The 23,691-nt window shown below is 40.8% G+C and overlaps 1 protein-coding gene across 1 annotated transcript in view; it reads left to right on the top strand.

Moving 5' to 3' along the window:
• The first annotated feature begins 8,966 nt into the window (after positions 1 to 8,966).
• LOC148825729 (uncharacterized) overlaps positions 8,967 to 23,691 on the top strand; it is a 44,978-nt gene continuing 30,253 nt past the window's right edge. The window contains exon 1 of the mRNA XM_088926218.1: positions 8,967 to 9,567. The gene's annotated coding sequence lies outside the window, so the exon portion shown is untranslated. The remainder of the gene's footprint in view (positions 9,568 to 23,691) is intronic.

The following is a 23,691-nucleotide window of genomic DNA, read 5'->3' as shown; positions in this document are numbered from 1 at the left end:
AGAATGCGATGTCTTCCATCCAGCTTGACTGCCTGGAGTTGTACGATGAAGTCCTGGCCAAATTTGGATTGGAGGCAGCATATGTGGGATTAGTGAGTCACTGAAACCCCTCCCCTTGTCCAGCTTACACTGTGGTATCGGGGCGGTACAGGGGCTGGGGTGACTCTCCTGACCCCCTCAGCTTTCCAAGATACCTGCGTCACCCCACTCAACCTGGAAATCTCCCAGATCCAAGGGGAGAGAGACAGGAGCTGGGCTGGGACACCAGCCTGCTGTTATTTCAAGTGGGTGGCTGAAAAACACACCGCTTACAGATCACCACTAGGGGGCATCATAGAGTGGGTGGTGAGACTCTTGGTCATCGATGGCAACAGTGGGGTTACTCCCCCTCTCTCTAATGGCTCTATTAACAGTGGGGTGTCTCTCTCTCTCTCTATTGGCTCTATTAACAGTGGGGTGACCCCCCTCCCCCTCTCTTTTGGCTTTAGAGATACCACAGTTCCACCCCTAGGTTGCATCTCCTGTCTGGCGCTGTGGAGGTATGATGATGATGATTCACTGTCTTTGTTCTCTCTCTTTGGTACAAGAGTTGGTACTGAGTTAGTGAAGTTTAACAGAGGATATGATAAGAAATTTTACCAAATCCCAAAATTAAAACAGTGAAGACAACAGGCAACACAACGAGAGCTCTGATAATGGAGGTTTGGTTTGACGGCAGCAGACATGGTCAGGACATCTTGCCTGATTCTCTCTCCCCATTTTCTTAGGATTTTCCCTTCCAGGGCACAGGAATCATGAAGCAGGATGACTAGGAGGAGGCGAAGGAGACACTGAAGTCTTACTTCGAAAACACGAAGGTCAGGTGTCACTTCTCTGAGGTGGACAAGTGCTTCTGCCAGTCTGCAGCAGAGCTCGACCTCATCCTGCAGAACAACCTGGGAGTCCCTGTAGCTGAGGTCTGTGAATAGCAGGTTAATTTTTTCTCTTTGTAGTAGTCTTAGGACAGTCTGACTTGTTGTGGGACTCAGCAGGAACAGAAAGGTCTTCTGTGTGTCTTCAGTCTCCACAGCCAAGGAGACGCACGATCCAGATGGGCGAGGCTGTTAAAGAAAACAAGATGTTCATCCCTCCCTCTCCTGGACCTCGGCGCCCCTGGGCCCTCCCTCCTCAATCATCTGAGCTCAGAGAAACCCCTGGTGACTGTGCCATGCCGCCCCCATCAACCCCTGGAGGAGCCCCCTCCTTTGAGGAACTTCAGAGTTCCTGAGACTCAGAGACAGGTGAGAAGTGAACAGAACCTCTGTCCTTGTGTGGCGTCACCTGTACAAGCTTTTATTGGACACACTGTATAAACTCATCTGGACAGACTCTTACTAGATACACTGTATAGTCTCATCTGGACAGACTCTTATTGGACACACTGTATAGAAGGAGATGGAACAGATGAAGCAGGAGGTGGAGAAGAGGAGATGGGAAGTGGAGAAAAAGAACAGTTGTACAGTTGTTCTCTCAAGAATATAAATACTCTACAACAAATACATGAGCTCTATCAATAATACAGATAATATATCAATAATATCAATCTTCTGTAAGATCAAAATAGACTAGATGAGAAATTGAAATTGAGATTTTTTCCTGAGTGTACATGGTTTACTTGTTTATAGTGTGTAAACATTTCTATGAAGAAAGAAGCTGGTCCCACCCTGAGCATGACAATAATGATTCAAAATCCAAACCCACAAGTCTATTAAGTACCCAACTCCTAAAAACACAGAATACCCTCATATCAAGCTTCACTAACATTTTTTATTATTTTTTTTTATAACTACAAAGCAGATGGAGCCACCCCTTAATTGATTCAAACACCAGATTTGTTAAAATTCCACATACCTATTTATATTTATTTCTAACAGCACCGGAGAAGCTGATGTCAAAAACAGTTATTTTACAAACCAGAAACATTTTAAAAAGGACAAAGGAACACAAGGAGCCCACAGTTTCTGGTACTTCAAGTTTGAAAAACCGGATTGATTAACCAGCACACAAATGGATAAACTCCCCACTTGATTGACAGCAGGCTGTGATTCGGTGAAAACTACCAAGAATGAGAGCGGAGACTGTGATCGGACAATTCTTTGTAAATAATTGGGAGCCATACAGGCTTTGATTGGCTAAGGCTACCAAAAATGAACTGAGACCCAGGGCTGCAAGTGTATAATGTGGGAAGATTTTCATCAGGTGTATCTGTGTTCAAGTCCTGGTGTGAATATGTTGAATGCAGGTGTGGCCTTCTGTTTAGACTCTGCAGCGCTCTGGTTGTCAGCTAGCTCTTTAGGAAGAACGGCATAGAGACAGGAACTACAATTTGCCTGCATTATGCACAGAATGACTACGTTGGTCTAGCAGTTAGGATTCCTGGTTTTCACCCAGGTGGCCCGGGTTCGGCTCCCAGTATAAGAATGCCTCTCTGTTGCCTTTTGGTTTCCAAATGAGCAGCTCAGTTTAGAAAAGAGCAGTGTAGAGCACCGTGAGGTCTGCAAAAACGTGTAATAATAGCGATCACTTGTTTCAGCCAGATTTTGTACTGAAGCCCTTAAATTATGCCAGGTGGGAAGGGGTAACATGTATAAAGTATTGAACTTCAAGAAATTTACTCATCAAGGTAATATTTTTCCACATTGTAGCCATTTCTCCACTTCTGTACCCTGACTTTCTCTATTGCTAGAGAGCTGTAGAATCTGGAGTCACTTATCCAGCTCTGGGAACAGTGTCTAGATGACAGGTTTCTGACAGAGGCCAGCAGGTTTTGTGCCAAAATATCTTGATATTTGGAGCTAGTCATTATCCTATGTATTTTGACTAGAGCCCCTGTCCCAGCTGAAGAAAAGCATCCCCAAAGCATGATGCTTCCACCACCAAGTGGTGTGTGATGATGGGCTGTGTTGCACCAAACATATCTTTTAAACTTAAGGCCAAAAGGCTCACCCTTTGTCTTATAAGACCATAAGACATTTTTTAGGGTGACTGAATGCATTTTATTGCAAAATTTAGATTTATTTTTTTGTGAAAAATGGCTTCTGTCTTGCCTCCTACCCCATAGCCCAGACGTGCAGAATATGGGAGATTGTTGTCACATGCAAGGAATGACCAATACCCACCAAAAAGTCCTGCAGCTCTGTAGGCCTCTGTAGCTTTCTGTAGGCCTCTTGGTAGCTTCCCTAATACGTTTTCTCCTTGTCCCATCATTAACTTTGGAGGGTTGTCCTGATCTTGTCAATGTCCCTGTGGTGCCACATTTGATGATAATCTTCACAGGGCTCCATGGTACATCCAATGCCTTTGATATTCTTTTATACCCCTCTCCTGATCAGTACCTTTCAACAATAAGATCGCTTATATTTTTAATCACCTCCTTGAGGACCATGGCTATCCCAGTAGACTTCAACCACGAAAGTTACAAGGAAGTCCTACAAGAACAGCTGATTTTTATTTGGGGTTAATCATAATCACTTTCATTAATGGCAGGTGTATGCTACTTAACTTTGGACATGATTTTGAATGTGATTGGTTAACTCTGAACACAGCTACAGCCCCCATTATAAAAGGGTGTGCACACTTATGCAACCAGAGTGTTGTAGGTGTCACGCCCTCTGCAGCCAGAGGGTGCTCCTTCTCTGTCCTGTCTCTCATTTCCGGTTATTTGTTGTCCTTCCGGTATTTCTCTCTCTCTGGGGCTATATATTTCCGGGTCTTGCACTCTGCCCTGGCTCAACATTGATGTTCAGATGTCCTGAGACCCATCTAGCACCAGGTCGTCCCACGTCCGCTACCTGAGGGCATTGGTTTCTATACGGCACTCCTGAACTCTTTGCATGAATGAGCCCGGGCTAACTCCCCGTTCCGCTGCTACGCATATGGGTCTTTTTCCACTCTCCTGCTCTCCACGGTTAGTCCCTTTGGACGTCTGTGACAGTAGGTTTTTTAATTTCAATGATTTTTCCTAATAATTATCTGTTTTCTCTTGAATTTTGTTGGTTGCAAGGTCACATTAAAGATGGAAAAATGTCTGACATGATTTATCTTGATTTCTGGTAACAGTACACAACAAGCAGTGAGCAGCTCACATAGCTTTCAACTCAGTGCGGAGTCCAGAGGGAGGCTTCGCTCGCTGAATGATGTCTCAAGAAACCCTGGTTGAGATTCAACAGGTGTCTAATAATCAGGTTCAAAAAGGTGCCGAAAAGTTTCTTTTTTAACATAACCTTACATTTACCCATACAGTACAATGTATTTTCTGTACCCTCAAATCCCCAATGTTACTACTTTCTCCTGAGAAACACAAGTATAGAGTGAAATCATAATAAATTATACAACAAATCTATTCAAACGCCCAGATATGACAGAACACATTTAAGACTTTCACCCCTTTAAATATGTATTTCCTTAATTTCAGTTCTCTTCCCTCCGCAGAATACGGGAAAATTCACTATCGCATATTAAAGGCTGTACAGTACGTACTCAATTGTTTAACAAAAACAATCACATTTCCTGCAAATATCAAGTGGGTTAAGGTTTTGACAAAGAAATCCAATTAAGTAGAGAAGAGATTGAGATTAAGTAGAGATTCTTTATACCACCTCCTTAATACTTTTCACTGAGATGCCTTATGTAGCAGAGAGGTCATTAAAGAGATTAAGGATGTGTAATATTTCTGCTTTTACATGAAATATATTCAGCTACAGTAGACTTATTTAAAATCCAAGACTTACAAGAATCTATTACAGACAGAGATTTAGTGTTTCTAACTTGATTTTCCGAAGTTATTGACTAAGAGGATTTATAATTACTGTTCGGAATGTTTGAGCATTTGTTATTTACTTAGAGGTTGAATGTTACAATGTGTAAATGAAGGTAAAATAAATTCTGATATAACATGTATAAAAGAGTAACATAAAGTATAAATACAATATCAAGAAATAAATATCTGATGCTTTTTAAATGTTCCAATATCTAATAATTGAACTGGTTCCTCAATGTCAATTTAGGGTACCACAGGGATCAGTGCTGGGGCCAATATTGTTCTCTCTGTACATGCTGCTGCTAGGTAGGATAATCCAAAAACATAATATTAACTTTTATTCATATGCTGATGACACTCAAATAAACATTTTGTTTACACCTAACGACAACTCGTCTATTATCACTTTATTTAATTGCATTAATGAAGTAAAGACTTGGATGTGTGAAAACATTTTGTTACTCAACTCTGATAAAACAGGTTCTGTTGTTGGGTGGCTACAATACTGATAGGACTACTATAACTTCAGCACTTAACTCAGTGGATTCAAAAATTTGCCTCAAAGACTCAGCACGTAACCATATTAGACACAAGGCTCTCGTTTAACTCTCATGTTAAAAGAGTATCAAAACATGCTTCCTACAGTTAAGAAAAATTGCAAAACTAAGGCAGTTTCTATCCACTCAAGACACAGAGAAATTAATGCATGCTCTTGCATACAGCAGGTTAGACTACTGCAATGCCCCACTATCAGGTAGCAAAGACCTTTAGAGACCGCTGTGTATAAGCCCCACATAAGTGATGTGAACAAACAGCGTTTTACAAAGGAGCTGCTTTGGAGTCGACAAAGCTCATCTTGGTCTCTCTGCACAGCCAAATTTCAAGTGATCAGCTCCATGTACAGAAGGAAAGTGCATTTGGTACGAGATGCCATGAAACACCAGAAATACATTGACAAAAGATGGCCTGTCGCTAGGGACCTTTATACAGTTGAGAAGCATGGGAAAAAAGGTGGCTTGTTTCCGCTTGTTAAACCTTCCGTTTAGGCGAAACCACTACAGTATGGAAAGCTTCAGACACTACTGCTGCTGCTGCTGGTGACTCTTGTTGTGAATGCAAGGAGCTGCATCTCCAACATCCCTAACTTCCACTCGATAATCTACTGGACACACCTGCCCCTCACAGAGTCAGTGGAAAGACCCCCGAGTGGGAGTAATGGAAGGCAAAAGAGAAAGGGGTCTTTCTCTTCTTCTCACAAGCCGTGGGACACAACAGACATACAGAAGGTGCTGCAGCACCATTTTCATAAGATGCAATTATGTTGGATGAAATTGTCGAGCTGCTTCAACCTCTGGGAAAGGAAAGGCAGCCTCAGACATGCCCACAGCCACGCCGGCTCGTAGTGGGGGAAGATTTTTCCCCAAATCACCTCCAAGACCGGTGCCCTGAACTGCTTTGCCACAATCAGCCTGTGGAACACGCTGGTGGTGCACCCCAGGAGGCTCACCCCATGGTCCCCCCACTTCACTGTCATCTCCCTGAGCCATGCACCGGTCACAGCTTCTCCAGCCAGCTGTCCAGGAGGCTGAGCTTGAGCTGCTCAAAGTCCTGGCGGATCTAACTGCCAGACAGCTCATCGTCAACCTCCCGCACAGTGTCGACAATAGCTTGAGCAGGTAGAAAGCCATCCTTTATTTCGTAAAGAAGATCCCTGAACTTAGACAATTCAGCCTCATAGAAACATCTACGCCATCGAGACCTGAGCCGGGTGGTTGAGGAACAGAGGCTGCTCAAGCAGCGGGGCTCTCATCTTTGGCATGTAGGAGACATGAACTCCCCCCATGCCAGCAAGACTTCCCTGTAAAAGTGGGGCAGGTGTTCCACCAGCCCCAGAGTCAGCCTCATCAAGAGAGACTCCCACCCCACACCCCTGCAGGTCTTGAGGTGACGTCCCATACAGACGCAATGATTATCCGTGTTAAGGACGCTCTTCATCTTCAGGCCGATATCAGACAGCCCCAGCCCACCCAAGGAGACTTCTCCAATAAGGGTGTTGTAGGCGACCTGTGGACAGAGCCCACCACCAGCTGTTGAATCTCTCTCTCAATCCTCTAGGGAAGAGGCATCACAGATAAAAGGTACCACAAGAGGGACAGGCACAGCATTTTGACCAATAAGACCGTTCCCTTAGAGGTCAGGGTCTTGCATCTCCACCTGCCAAGTCTGACCCTCATCTTAACAAGCTTTTCCTTCCACAGCAGGAGCCCAGTGGCCTACTCATCAATACCAATATAGACTGCGAGGACCTTAAGGTGACCCGTCTCCACCTTGAAGGGGTATCCAAGGAGCGGGTCAGTGTCTACCCTCCCCACCGGCATGATCTCAGACTTCTCCAGGTTTACCCTGGTGCCCGAGGCAGTGCAGTAGGCCTGCACCACCTATGGTGTTGTTGGCATATTAATAGATCAGTGAGGTGGCAGCGCCCCCAGGCAAGGCAACCCGTGCACCCGCTCCTTCCTGAGAATCGCCAGGCCCAAGGGCTCAGCCACTGAGGAGTAGAGCAGGGCAGACAGAGGGCAACCATGGCACATTTACCTGGTCACGGGAAAGAAGATCGTGAGGGAACCATTCACCCTGACACACCTCATGATCCCCCTGTACATGAGCCTCATGTCCTCTCCCTTTCCAGTCATGTCCTCCACAGGAAGACAGATGAAGGGAAATCCGTGTGCTGATTGACAATAAAAAAGTCACTTCAAATTATCCACCAATCTGTATTATGTGTCTGAGCACATCTTTCCTTCCTCCTTTGCAGTGAGCACATTTCTTTCAGTGTCTTCTCCTGTCTTTTCCTTGCTGTATTACTGTCCCCTTCCCTCATGTGGAGATGGATCTACAGCCAAAACCCTGCTTGTTTCACCCTGTTTGTGCAGCGTCAGTCTGTGTGAGGAGAGGGACTCACGCTGCTCCGGTGGTGCAATAGGTCAGCATACTTATACAGCAGAGTCATGTTGAGATTGTGAGTTCCAGCATCTCCTGGAGCATCATTGATTCTGATATACATAAATAAATTGGTACCAGATGATAATTTATAGCGACTTCCTGATTATTTGTCCCACAATACACACTTTTTTGGGAAAAAAATTGAATTGATGTATCATGTGAACCCTTGCTCTTAAGATGGAAAGAGAGTGCATTTGGTATTGCATGTAATTAGATGCTAATTATTTTATTTACTTTGCCCTCTTGTTAAGATCTGTTACATCAGGAAAATAAAGTATATGCTCAGTAGAGGGGTTGTCATATTTTGTCTGTTAATCAAACATAATCAACAATTATGGACAACCATTTTTTGCCAAGGTTGTGAATTATAATGCCTTAAAAGTCACATTTAAACTTTCTGTAAAATTAAAAAAAAACACAGAAATACAAGCGGGCACTGATTTGTGTCCAGAATACTCCAACTTAACAAATCCTGCTCCAGAAATTGTCTCTTCTCCCCTTTTGAGCCACTGCCCACCAAAAGGTCTCTGCGTGTCTCTGTTAGGGAGATGTCAAGATGCTGAGCCTGTGCTGTGCTTCAGTGGCGGGTGTAGAGGACACGGTGTTGTACATGGAATGCAAATTGAGCTCCTTGGACATGAAAACTGACAGATGGTTAAAACTTCTCTCAATAAACAGGAGATCCTGTGTCTGGAATCCTGAGGTGCGTTTCTTCCTGTCTTGTCATACAGAATGTATCATTAAGGACAATCACATATGGCTTGATTTTGTTAATGGAAGTATTTATTTCCTTTCTTGGGACAACGTGTTTTTCGAGAAATGCATACAATTTGCGAAATATGAAATACAAATTTTGCTTATGATGCAGAATAAATACTGCCAGCTGGGAAGAATATGACAGCATTTTTTTCTTTAACCAAAAACCTGCAAAGGGAGACGTTTTCGTTGTGGTAGGGCAAAACAATAAATCTGTTCCGTTTCACAAAATTCACACTTACGAACGGTGCAAGTCGCAGGTGATTCACTCCTCTTGACTAGGTGGCGCTAGGAGGTGCAGTGACGTTTATATCCGTCTGCAGAAACTCCTCTTTCTCAGCTCCGCTTCTCGGTTGTTTTGAAGCCGCGGCCGCGCTAACGACTGACGTCATCACACGGCGCTACACAGCGTACCTGTGGGTGCTTGAATTATTTTTTTTCTATAAAGAAGAAAGTTGTTTTTTTTAATAACTTCAGTTTCTGAAAACGTAGCATCTTGTCAACTGTGTTTATGCTTGAACAGAGCACAGCCCTGACAACAGAATCTGTGAAGAATAAAAATAAAGGAGCAGTTCTGTTTAAACATCGCAAGTCAGCCTTTGTTTCTGATCGACTCTGAAGAAGGATGGCGGAGTGCTTGTTAAATCTGCAAACCCAGCTTGACTCGTTCATGCAGGTTTTGCTCAAATCGATTGTGTATGAAATGTCAGAAGTTTTTGGAAACAGAATTTCTGACTCTGAGGACGAGTTTCAAGACAAACTCCGCAGCGTCCAAACTCTGGTGAGACGGGCCGTGATTAAAATCACACAGTGTGTGGAGGACAGTGTCGGGAGTGAAATGGCGCAGCTGAAGAAGGAGAACGAGAGCCTGAAGGTGAGATTGCAGCTGTGGGAGAAGGAGTCGGGAGCAGGAGGAGATCAGGGACTGACAGATCGTGTTGGACACACACTTCTCTGTGAAGTCACTGCAGAAATAAAAGAAGAAATGGACACGGAACTGCAGCTCTCAGGTCAGTGTGGTGACTTGTATGAAGTCAGAGTGTGTGTGTGTGTTAAAAACCAGTGTCTATAACTAACTCAATGGTGAGATTTTTTAAACAACAAACTTTATTTAAAAAAAAACATCTCACAATAGTAAACCTTCTCATTATCAGTACGCGTTCTAACAAAGTATCAAACCGTCATCAAACTTTCCTCACTGGTGAGAGTATAGTGGAGAGATGCTGAGTGACGTGGGACAGACGTGTGATGTAGCAACGGGATTCTTTATTGGAAACTGAACTGTTTTGTCCGGTTACGGTGCTGAAAACACCTCGTTCACATTCAACAATTGTTTCACTTTTGAATCAATTTGTACTCCAACGTCATTAGGAAACATCATTTATAAATATTGTATTTACGTTGTATTGGTCTAAATTTTATAAGTATACTAATGATTGTGTATATAGACATTATTTAATTGGTTTAAGTATTACTGTCGTCCAGGGTCTGTGTCTGTTTTAACTCCTCTGGAATGTTAATCCAGTGTGTCTGTATTAACCCCTCTGTCTCTAAGTGCATTGTTTATGTACTGTACTGTGCAGTAAGTGTGTCTGTATTAACACGACTCTCTCTGTGCAGTTTAAATTACTGTAATGTGCAGTGTGTCTCTATTAATCCCTCTCTTTCTCAATGCAGTGTTAATGACCTGTAGTGTGCAGTCAGTCTGTGTTAACCCCTCTTTCAGTGCAGTGTTAATGTGCTGTAGTGTCCAATTACTGTGTCTGTATTCACCCCTCTCTCTCAGTGCAGTCTTTATGTCCTGCAGTGTCCAGTCAGTGTCTGTATTAACCTGCCTCTCTCTGTGCAGTTTTAAAGTAATGTAATGTGCAGTCAGTGTGTCTGTATTAATCCCTTTCTCTGATTGCAATGTTAATGTGCTGTAGTGTCCAGTCAGTCAGTGTGTGTCTATTAACCCCTTTCTCTGATTGCAGTGTTAATGTGCTGTATTGTCCAGTCGCAGTGCCTGTGTGTAGCCCTCTTTCAGTGCAGTCTTTGTCCTGTAGTGTCCGGTCATTGTGTATGGATTAACCCGCCTCTCTCTGTGCAGTTTTAAAGTACTGTAATGTGCAGTCAGTGTGTCTGTATTAATCCCTCTCTTCTCAGTGCAGTGTTTACATGCTGTTACGTCCATTCAGTCTGTCTGTATTCACCCCTATCTCTCAGTGCAGTCTTTATGTCCTGTAGTGTCCAGTCATTGTGTATGTATTAACCCGCCTCTCTCTGTGCAGTTTTAAAGTACTGTAATGTGCAGTCAGTGTGTCTGTATTAATCCCTCTCTCTCAGTGCAGTGTTAATGCACTCTAGTGTCCAGTCAGTGTGTCTGTATTAATAGGCTGGGCAAACGATTTTTAAAATTTTTAAAAAATAAATAAAAAATGAGATATCATGATGTGTTCCTGCTTAACTTAGACAGTGCACGACTTTAAAAAAACATATAAAAACAGGTTTCGAAAGTTAAAAACCACTTTTTATGCGCGAAAAATTGGTGATTTTTCTTCCTCGTGATCAGCTCAGAATCTTTGTGTACGCTGTAAGGTTTTTACTTCTTAATTAAACGTTTAAAATACACGAATTTCATAAAGACAACACACGTTTCAAAGAGAAAAAATCCCATTCTTTTCTCTTCCTGGTGTGTGAAACTGATCAGCAGGTCTTTTTTTCCCAATCAGAGGCTCTGAAAATAGCGTACTGCCCACTGCGCTCCGTCAGAGAGGGGCGCGGCACCGAGAGAGGGAGGAGGCGCAGAGCGCAGCAGTACAGAACGAACGTTCTGCTGCCTGGAGCGCTTATGGCAGCGATCGCGTCTGCATTTATAACTTAGTTTTTAAAATTAATCAAGCAATATGAAGCATCTCTTTTTACTTTTAAGTCACTTAATTATCGTTAAGCACAGCTTTCTCACCACTTAGACTACTTTTTGATACCATCCTTAGACAAAGCAGAAACTTCTTGTTCTGTCTAATGACATTACAAGTGGAAAGATTACAGATTTTAATCGTCTTTAATTTTGTTACGTTATACATTTTAGAAACGTTTCATCCATACAAACACCACAAAACTATTCTCGATTGTATTTCTGAATAGTATGTTACACTTAGTTCACTGTTTTAAATACATCTAATTAAGAAAGTTAGGTGTTAGCATAAACTATTAGCAATCAATAATATTAAATTTAGCACTGTAATAAGTTGTTGCACTTTCCCCCGCATCTTGTAAAAATATATTTTCATTGTTCAAATATACATTAAGTCTGACTATCATATAATAAGTTAAATACAAAACTAAAGAAAAAATAGGGTTAAATATAATTCAAAATATTTTGCTAACAATGTTAACTGTTTTTGAATAATAAAATGCATTAACTAAGGAGTTGGATGGCACAGTTGTTAGTATGTTTTTTGTTTTGTTTCTTTTTCATAAATACAACAGTAGTACCTGATGTCTCAGTGCCTTTCAAAATTAAATTATGCATGCAAACCTGTGAACTAGAAAGATAACTAAGATATCCATCCATTTATAATGGTGGCGAAGTGGTTAGCATTGCTATCTTGCAGCACTGGGGTCCTAGGTTCAATTCCTGCCATCCTGGCAGTGTGTGTGGGGTTTACATGTTCTCTCTAGGTTACATGGTTTTTCTCCATATGTGTGATATGACTCCCTCTCGCACTCCAAAACATACTGGTAAGTTAATTGGTTTATGGGAAAACTGGCCCTGGTGTGTGTGTGTGTTTGTGTCTGTCTGTCCTGTGATGGACTGGCGCTATGTCCAGGGTGTATTCTGCCTTGTGTCCGTTGCTTACTGGGATAGGCTCCAAATCCTCTGTACTGGATAAAGAGATTAGAAATGGATGGAAGTAAAGGCACTGTGTGGATGGAACTATACACAGTGTTAGAAACCCATTATGAAATGGTAGCATCTCACTGAGAATAAAATATTTTATAGTGCTGGCTTAAGGAAACAGCCTTTCCACCTCTCTTGCACATCAGTATCCATACCTAGTTATTTAAACAAATTGCCTCTAATTATAAACATCTTAATATGCTGGCTCTGTGGATCCGCATCAGCTATGTTTGCCCATTCCTTCAATTCATGTGCATCCAACACACAGTTCAATGCCAGCAACTACACAAAATCTAAAATACAATCCTCATTTCAGTATCTATGTAAACATACAGTCTGTTAACTTCATCATCTTCATCAAAAGTATGCCTAACTCCATTAGGAAGTGTGCTTGTTATCAGTGTATTCCTCAGCTTTCCCCAAATTATCTTCTTCTTACCAACATCTCTAGTCTTTTATCCTGCAATAACTCAGCCAACACTTAAATCTCCAAAAGCTGCTTGTGTTAATTTCTTGAAATCACAAATATCATGTGTAAATACTGGCCATGTAATACTCTGCATTGTAGAATAATAGTTTATTTTAAAGGGAACTAGAGAAACTAAGAACTAGAGAAATCAAGAAAGGCTTTTTTTTCTAGAATTAATAAATGCACATCCTGTTCACTGGGGAAATTAAATCCACACTGAGCAATCTTCAATATGTTCAGAATATGACAGCAAGAATCCTATCAGGGATGCATTACACCTGTTTTCAAGTCCTTGCACTGGTTACCTATCAGGTTTCGAGTCAACTTCAAAATCCTTATCCTCATTCAGTACCTACAGTATATGGCTTATTATCTGTCTACTCCCCACCTTTGTCCGTCTGACTCTGGTCTTCTAGCTGTCCTCAAGAACATCTACATTCTGTGGGTGACAGGGTCTTCTCTAGCTGCACCCCAGAACTCTCAATTTGTATTCCCAGTGATATCAGTCACGTACCCTAAATGCATTTAAATCTAACCTCAGAACCTTTCTTTTCAGAAGACTTAGTGTCTGTATCTGCTTCGTTTTCTAATTTTGGTAGCACCTCTAACTGCTTGTCTTTCTTATATGTATTTACTTTGTAATCTGTGGTCCTTTTATCTGTTTTTATATCTACTGTATTGCTTTGAGATGCCACCTTTAATGGTGATATATAAAATAAAGTTTTTTATTATTGTTATAGAGAAACATGATCAGATTTTCCCTGGTTCAGAAATTAGAGAAACATGATCAGATTTTCCCTGGTTCAGAAAAAAAGATCTCAAGTATACTATTTGTCACTCTTCTCATTCCCTTTGCTAAATGACTTTTCATACTAATCTGATCAATCTAACTGCCTGTTTTCTGTGCTTTCTCTATCCTGCTAGATTTGCAATTATTCTGAAAATGTTCTTCTTGAAATAACTCATTTCTAAATACCTTTTTTCACTGTTAACATCTTGCAGCAACTCTGCGACAAAATATACACTTAGCTCAACCTGACAGTTCATCCTGCTACCAACATTGAATAAAAAAAATCTTAAGATTTCTATTTATGTCTTTCTTTAGTGGTTTCATTAGTGACAAAGGCTAAACTTGGAAAAATGTATTTTATGTGTTGTGGAAAAAACTGACTTGCTTTAACAAAATATGTTTACAGATCCTTTCACCTGCCAATCTACCTGAATGCCCAACTATCTGAGAAGCCCTCCATGAAACCATGGTTGCTATGCCTGTCTGGTGTGTAAAACACTTGGTTTCAGCAGAGTGGGTGCTGTATTTGAAATGCTATTGAGCCATGAAGACGACCCACCTGTCCCAGTGTATTACCTGTAGTGTTATCTTCAGAAACTCATTAAAAAATAAAGAAAGGGGCCACAGCCACAGCAAGGTTGTACGAGGTTCGAGGGCCTGTCTGGTGTGTAAAACACTTGGTTTCAGCAGAGTGGGTGCTGTATTTGAAATGCTATTGAGCCATGAAGACGACCCACCTGTCCCAGTGTATTACCTGTAGTGTAATCTTCAGAAAATCATAAAAAATTAAAGAAAGGGGCCACAGCCACAGCAAGGTTGTACGAGGTCCGGGGGCCTGTCTGGTGTGTAAAACACTTGGTTTCAGCAGAGTGGGTGCTGTATTTGAAATGCTATTGAGCCATGAAGACGACCCACCTGTCCCAGTGTATTACCTGTAGTGTTATCTTCAGAAACTCATTACAAAATAAAGAAAGGGGCCACAGCCACAGTAAGGTTGTATGAGGTTCGGGGGCCTGTCTGGTGTGTAAAACACTTGGTTTCAGCAGTGTGGGTGCTGTATTTGAAATGCTATTGAGCCATGAAGACGACCCATCTGTCCCAGTGTATTACCTGTAGTGTAATCTTCAGAAAATCATAAAAAATTAAAGAAAGGGGCCACAGCCACAGCAAGGTTGTACGAGGTCCGGGGGCCTGTCTGGTGTGTAAAACACTTGGTTTCAGCAGAGTGGGTGCTGTATTTGAAATGCTATTGAGCCATGAAGACGACCCACCTGTCCCAGTGTATTACCTGTAGTGTTATCTTCAGAAAATCATTACAAAATAAAGAAAGGGGCCACAGCCACAGTAAGGTTGTATGAGGTTTGGGGGCCTGTCTGGTGTGTAAAACACTTGGTTTCAGCAGAGTGGGTGCTGTATTTGAAATGCTATTGAGCCATGAAGACGACCCACCCGTCCCAGTGTATTACCTGTAGTGTTATCTTCAGAAACTCATTACAAAATAAAGAAAGGGGCCACAGCCACAGTAAGGTTGTATGAGGTTTGGGGGCCTGTCTGGTGTGTAAAACACTTGGTTTCAGCAGTGTGGGTGCTGTATTTGAAATGCTATTGAGCCATGAAGACAACCCACCCATCCCACCTGTAGTGTTATCTTCAGAAAATCATAAAAAAATAAAGGTTCCATAACCCAAAACAAAGCTGGGAATAGTCAGATGACCTGCTTAGTGTGCAAAACACTTACCTGCAGCATTGTGGGTGCTGTGGTTTAAATGCTATTGGTTTGTGAACAGAATACCCCTATCCCAGTGCATTGTGCCACATTAAATAAAAGCAAGAGAAAAAGAGATTCAGAACACAAAGCTGTGTCAGTGTTCTGTGTAAAAAATCGGTTTGAACATCATGGGAGCTGTTTTTAATAAGCTGCTGAGTAAAGAATATTTTAATCTTCCTGCTGTCAGTAGTATTTTCAATATAGTTGACCCTTACCTGAATGAAAACAGGGCGTAAAGGAAGGGTTTCAGAAATCAAACAAAGCTTTATTCCCGTGCTTACAGTCTGGGTAATTGGAGACCGCGCTGTTCTGCTTCCTATGGTCATATACGGGTTTTCTCGCATGAAGCCGTATTGAACAGTATTTCTCGCTTTGTGAACGTGTGCACACAGCGGTCCCCCGATGAAAAACCGGAGGTTTAAAAAAAGATAATTAGCTCACAGATAGATTGATGTAAAGGCTGTGGAAATATCCACAAGTCGTGGTCTTTAAAATGCTTTTGGTTTGAAGGCGTTCTGTGCTTCCATTGCGGAGATATGGACAAAAGCATATTCGTGCTTGGTCAAAAAAATGTCATAAAAACGAAAAAGTAAAGGCTGAGAAATCATCCACAATGTATTTTATACACAAAGCAAGTGTTTTTGTAACTCTAAGAGATTTCGTGAAAGTGCTACAGGCGTGCCAAAATCGTTTTCGAACTTCAAGCTAACTTTACCCCGGTCTATTACAGCCACTTGTACACACCGCTCTGAGACATCTGCGTTCAGAAAGCGCTGAAACTGCTCTCAGAGCAAATTGCCTCTTTTACATACAGTAGCAGCCCCGACACTGAGAAACGAAGAGAACTGACTTTTATCCGGCATTTTTCATGTCCAATGCGTTTGACATCTCCCAAGGGCGACAGAGTTCTTTTGCAACACTATTTCTTCTTCTTTTTTATTTCTGTAAGCTTTGATAAAAAAACGAGAAATCGTGCAAGGGAAAAATGTCTTTTTTTTTCATAGAGAAAACGTGCACCAGGAAATGTTGTGTTGAGAAGAGGTGATTTAACATGATACGTGACCTAATTTATCGGAGTAAATGCTCACCCAGCAAGGTCTGGAGAAGTTGGAGAGTCTGGTGGATGTAATAATTATACGGTGTTGTGGAAGAAAACAGTCTTTCTTTGAATTCTCAATCAATGGGAATTTCAGTGCGAAACATAAACCCTTCTTCTGATTTAAAGAGATAATATTTTAAAACTCATAAAAAATCAGAAAACACGTTTCTCACGTTGAAATTTTAGAAGGGGCGGTATATTACTAGTAGCGAAGCTGAGCACCCTATGGGGGAATTCAGGTTATGTGAAATACCAGCAGTTTAATAATTAACGCATCTGATTTTGGATCATAAGATTGTAGGTTCGACTTCTACCTTCTACCTTGAATTTTATTCAAGCTCCTCAGTAATAGATGTCTATTATGTAATGAACCGCACCTGAAAGCAAACATTGGGTCTGTATCCTTTGTTGTCCAGCATGAAATAGCAAATCGTTACAAAAAGTACCTGCTAATGTCCAATAGCGTTTTTTTTTTTCAAATTACATTTTCAGGCTTCAGACACTTTTTAATAAAACAAAAGTGTCCGGAAACTCCCTAACTTTCAGGTTTGCTTGAACCTGTATTAAAAGAAGTTATTTGAAACTTCCGGGATTCCATTCTCTGATGTAGCTGTCTCTAAAGACGGATGTGATGTTTCGCAGATGTGAACTGTGCCTTCTCTCTTGTGTTCAAGGGTATTCGCTGTGTGAGATCCTAACTGTATGTCCAGTAGGGCCCTATTTTGTTTAGATTATCTATGTGGTGTACAGATAGAATTCAACTACATGGTTTGAATTCCGTGTTCATGATGAGCAGAACCTGAAAAACTAAAAGCAGACCTAGACGTGATTTGAACATGCAGCCGTCTGATCTGGAATCAGACATGCTATCTTTGCGCCAAGCTGTCAGCGCCTTTGAATTCCCCAAAGGAGACAAATCAACTTCACAAAAAAAAAATATCCTGTGAAGAGCGCCGCTCTTCCGAAGAGAGTCTCTTCTTCCCAGACCACATTTTATTCTTCCTGCGCAGCTCTTGTGCAGGTGTTGTTCTCAATAACAGATCCAGGAACACTGACTGTTTTTCTATTTTTTTTTAAGTAAGTACCCCATGGTGCAACGGTAGCACGTCTGACTCTAAATCTCCAAATTCATTTTCAAAGTATATCGGAGTCAACTGATACTGATCAGGTTCTGCTGCTGCTGAACCCGCAGTCTTTACCTTAAAGTTCAATTCCCCAAGCCTTCTGACCTTATATGTCCATCCCTTCTCGTCAAAACTCGTATTTTCACAGGGTACCCTACAGAAATTGCAGTATAGAATGAAAAACTCCAGTAGATCTCGGCCACTGTTGGTGATTTTCCTTTAAAAACAAATTAATCTCCTGAAATTTGTATCACTTTCACTGAGACCAAGGAGTGTTAAGCTGTACATGAGTCTTTGTGGCTCGGTTGTTAACAAAAAGGGTGGTGGTTTGAGCCCTCCCAGGGACACTATGAGCCTTTTAAAGTACACACCCGTCTCACTTTACCTCCACGGCCGGTCTTGTACCCCAATCAAATACAGAGCCCGCAGGGGGCAGTAGGCTCGCAAATATAGCTCACTGTGTATATAATGAAGAAGCAGAGGTTAGTTTCTTATCTGCGCGTTACAGGGTCTTATGCAACTCGTACCAACAGCTGGGATTTGATCCCTGCACGGGCTATTAGTTGAAAGGCCATTGTAAATGACGTGTAAGAGATTTATAGATAGATACTTTATTGATCCCGTAAGGGGAATTAATCAAGCTTATCCAGCTGGCTTTTATGTTTCACACTAAATTGCGATCTTGAAACCAAAATAGTTAGAAATATGGAACACAACCGTTGTTCCCCAAGAAGGAAAGCTGTTTAACACTGATGTCACACCTTTTTAATCAACCCAGATTGTGAAGACAACTCTGCCCTGTCAAAAGAAAATGTTGCACAAAAGTTGGAAAGCACACTCTGAATCCATCTGTACTGTATATTTGATTTCCGCAAACCGTTCAAGGCTGCTTGGTGCTTCGCAAGCAAGTCATTTAACTTCATTTTAATATGGATGTAACCATAAATGTTCTTAAGCATGTTGTACTTTTGTCGTACTTATTAAAACATTTTAACTGAGGACGCACGACAACTATTATACCTTGTGCTACATGCAAGACATCTGTAAACGAAGATGTAATTACAGTCAACTTGGCAATTAACAGAAAACCACAATTTGTATAATATTATTTCTCTATGTCGATGATCAGTTGAAGGATTTGAAGAAACGATATAATATTATTCCTCGATATCGATGATCAGTTGAAGGATTTAAGGAAACAGCAGCGATAGAAGGTGATTTTAGTTTTGAACCCATCTTTACACCTCAATAATCCATGTGTCCTCGAAAAGAGAAAAGACAGGCATGTTTTGAGTCTCATAATGATCATCTTCTCGATCCAAAGAAATGTATAAATTTGATTCCTTCCGTAGTATTTTGGATTTTCTTACGAAGATCTCACGAAGTATTGCCAGGATCTATATTTAGCGTTCTGTAGTGATAACACAGCTGATATTGATTGAGTAGAAATCTATGATGTATAGACAACTTTATCTGAAGCGAGAAATCCAAGAATGCTACTTATGAAGTGTTAGGATTCATACCAAGATATACTTTTTGTTTTCAACCCAAAATGTTGCTATTGCATTACACATTATGTGAACATTACCAGTTTTGGTAGCGTCTCTGCGCGAAACTAATTATCAAAACTGAAACTAATTACAAAATTACTTTAGATCAACCATGACAAAAAATTATAAATCAGGACTAATATTAATATCAACTCATATTACTACAGAAGAAAAGATTTAACTGAAATATTAATAATACTATGCAAGCCTAAAAAGTAGAACAATTCAATTTATATAACTTTTTTTTATATATTTTGAGAAATGGGCTCACACACCGGAAGACACTAACGTTTCTCTTCGTTAGAGTATGTGAATAACAGTTTAACCCAAAATGTTTGGAGTCCAGAGGGAGGACTCGCTCGCTGAATGATCTCTCAAGAAATCCCTGGTGAGATTCAAAAGGTGTTTTTTTCAACAGCCACGAAAAGTTTGATGATCTTCTCTGGATTTTCTGAATATGACGTTAAATTAGTTCAAATCAGTTGGTAGTTAACAAAACTAAATGCTTTGGAGGTACATTTAAAACAGCAGAGCAACACTGTAGCACTTCGAGTGTGCCTGAGTTTAATTGTGTAAACCTGTCTCTCTATGAACCCGAGCAAAGAGTTCTCACTCAACAGAAGACTGCGATGTGAGCACAGTAATATAAAGCACCTGGAGATGCGGGGGATTGAACGGATTGTTATATGCTTTAAGTGATGGCTCTACGCACAGAAAAAAACAACAGTACTGATGATTTTTTTTTTTAGTTGAAGCACAGATTCTTTCCAAGATAATGGATAAAGGCAACCCAGTGGATACTCTAGTAGAATGTGGAAGACCGTTCACCTTTGTAACCAACGCAACCACAGGAACAACGTCAAGAAGCAAAATCAACTCCCCATTTAAATTTGACATGTGAGGTATGTTTTGTGACTGCTTGATGTAAACCCTATGATCTCTTTTGTACTTGGACAAGTTATTTCTGATGGAGCGCTATCCGCAAATATTTAATAAGCTTTACCTCTGCCGATGATTCGGCGTGAAGTATCACAGACAACTGCTTTCACAGACAAAAACAGCTCACCACCACAGCCAATATTAAATGTAGTTGCTGGCACACTACAATGTGCACTGGCTCATAAGTGATTTCGGCAGACGTTGCTCCCTATGTAAAGCTGAAAGTGCCAAAGAGCATTTCTGTTGAGAAAACATTTTTTTCTGCATTGATGTTAAGCTTAGGGAGCCTGTCTTTTTGAAATTCTTTCTCTAAACACCGTGTGCAGCCTCCAGAGAGACTAACAAATATTTTTTTTGAGAAAATGTCTCACACATCAGAAGACACTAACGTTTATCTATGTTAGAGTATGTGAATAACAGTTTAACCGAAAAAGCTGTAATTGTGATTTTGCTAAAATTCAATAAATCGTCCATCAACAGTAAGAAATTATTAAGAAAGTAAGAAATTGTTTTATTTAATAAACTATAAGACATGAAGAGAGTTTACAGGTTATATCCTTCGCTTTGTCAATTAACTTAAGCGTTCAGGATCCAAGCCCGTGTGTGGATGATTGTGTTTCTTGAATCTCTTTAATCATCAAATGTTGTTGTTTAGTCCATCAGTTTTTCTCGGGTTGTACCATGGATATTTTATACACTCAATACTTTTCATGCTCTTTTGCCTTTTCCTTCACATACGGAAAAAGTTCAAGGTGTTCTTGGAACTGACGTAAAGATGTGCATATGTTCACTGAACACAATCCACCCTTCACGAAGAATGCCTGCAGTTTCCCACTTTCGCATTTCTTCTACTACAAAGTAAATTCATGGGAATAATTTATTTTTATATCCAGTTACATGGGCGACGGTGGTTGATTCTTCAACAGGGGAGAGCGTTTTTCTACATCCTTACTCGACTGTCTTTCAATTATGTTTTCTTTGAAATCTTTTTGCATCTTTTAAGTGCTTGCGATTAAATTACGCATAGAAAAACAGCAGTACAGTTGATGTTCATGGACCGATGCACACAACTCCAGTGATAAAGCCCTGTCTGTAAATATTGTAGAAGAACGTTAAAGGGCGAAACAACGCTCCAACCACGGATCGTGTTGGATCGTGAAGGATCGTGTTCTTATTTAATATGTGCTTTTGAATTGCCTTGTCAATACACACAGGCTTTAGAGATGGACAAATAATTTACAGTGGTGTTTGTAAACAAAGATGGAACATGTTTTTTCTATACCAGGAAGAAAGGAGCAGACTCTTAAACTTTAAGAGACAGAAACAACACCTCATCACAGCTAACACTAATTAAAACAACATCACAACAGAAGAGTGAAGCCTTGAATGAATCAAATTAGTTTTCATTGGTTGTCTGTGTCTTCATAACTTTGTAGGTGAGAGAGAGGATTGCGAAAATGTGCGGGTGCTTCTTAGAAGTGTGTTGGTAGTACAGGTGACTTCCAAATAATTGAGCCGGGTTTTAATCCCAGCCAGTGCATCCCCAAACTTTTTCAAGATAATCTGTTATCCGGTAGCTCTTAATGCAAAGATAAAGATGCGAGTCGATCTTGAATCAGAGCTGGGTGACACGGGCTTCTGTTCTGATATGGTTGTACGAGAAACAGGAGGAATCGCCAATCTCCTATAGAACATGAGTTGAATCAGGAGTGAGACATTTTGTATACTCGTGCATATGTCAACGCCTGACCTACATCGTAAAACTAACATTAAGTTGTCAGAGACATTCATTTATATACAAACAAGAGACAGACCACGTAATAATTCTATATTAGTTCAGGTGGGTAAACCTGAACTAATAAACCTATTAATAATTCTACATTAACGTGTCCTACACTGATCAGACTAATTGACATGGTCTGATTCAGAGCCTGTGCAGTTCGTGCTAATTACAACAAGGACAGTTCTGATCCCTCATCACCGAACTGAGCACAAGTTCAGCTGTTCTCCAGTTTTGTTACGCATGGTTTTTCATTGCAATTGAGTTCAGAGCTGGAGCTGATCTCCAGACAGTACAGTGTTTTGTCGAAATTCGCATGAGGCTGCAGACAACTTACCCAAAGTGTTTTCTATAGCTTTCAGGTGGAGTTCATTTATATAAAAGAACGTAAGTGGTATAAACGCAACAAGCCAGACGGCAGTCCAACTTATAATTTTCTGACGCGAGGCCTGACGCGTTATTCATTACGCCACTGACCCTGCTATTGTAGTGCTAAAAAAAACACGTTTTCTACATTTATGTCTGTTCACTCTAAAAACTCTAAAGACACACAAAGTGAGGAATTCGCACAGCTTTCAGCTCAGTGTGGAGTCCAGAGGGAGGACTCGCTCGCTGAATGATCTCTCAAGAAATCCCTAGTGAGATTCAACAGGTGTTTTCTTCAACAGCCACTAAAAGTCTGATGACCTTCTCTGGATTTTCTGAATATGATGTTAAATTAGTTCAAATCATTTGGTAGTTAACAGAACAAAATGCTTTGGAGGTACATTTAAAACAGCAGAGCAACACTGTAGAAATTTGAGTTTAATTGTGTTAACCTGTCTCTCTATGAACACGAGCAAAGAGTTCTCACTCAACAGAAGATTGCGATGTGAGCACAGTAACATAAGACATCTGGAGATGCCGGGGATTAAACCCAGGACCTCATACATGCGAAGCATGCACTCTAGCACTGAGCTACATCCTCTAGGGCGCAAATGGTGGAACTGACGTAAAGATGTGCATATGTTCACTGAACACAATCCACCCTTCACGAAGAATGCCTGCAGTTTCCCACTTTCGCGTTTCTTCTACTACAAAGTAAATTCATGGGAATGAAGAAATAAGGAAGGGAAAATAATCACATCGAAGCTTCCAGAGACTGGGCAAAATGAATAATTTATTTTTATATCCAGTCACATGGGCGACGGTGGTTGATTCTTCAACAGGGGAGAGCGTTTTTCTACCTCCTTACTCGACTGTCTTTCAATTATGTTTTCTTTGAAATCTTTTTGCATCTTTTAAGTGCTTGCGATTAAATTACGCATAGAAAAACAGCAGTACAGTTGATGTTCATGGACCGATGCACACAACTCCAGTGATAAAGCCCTGTCTGTAAATATTGTAGAAGAATGTTAAAGGGCGAAACAACGCTCCAACCACGGGAATGGTAACAAGAAGGATCGTGTTCCTATTTAATATGTGCTTTTTAATTGCCTTGTCAATACACACAGGCTTTAGAGATGGACAAATAATTTACAGTGGTGTTTAATTTACATGTTTTTTCTATACCAGGAAGAAAGGAGCAGACTTTTAAACTTTAAGAGACAGAAACAACACCTCATCACAGCTAACACTAATTAAAACGACATCACAACAGAAGAGTGAAGCCTTGAGTGAATCAAATTAGTTTTTCTTGGTCGTCTGTGTCTTCATAACTTTGTAGGTGAGAGAGAGGATTGCGAAAATGTGC

This window comes from Atractosteus spatula, chromosome 10, assembly GCF_055471065.1.
Source record: "Atractosteus spatula isolate fAtrSpa1 chromosome 10, fAtrSpa1.hap1, whole genome shotgun sequence".
NCBI classification, from domain to species: Eukaryota; Metazoa; Chordata; class Actinopteri; order Semionotiformes; family Lepisosteidae; genus Atractosteus; species Atractosteus spatula.
This window is presented reverse-complemented; position numbering and strand designations above follow the sequence as displayed.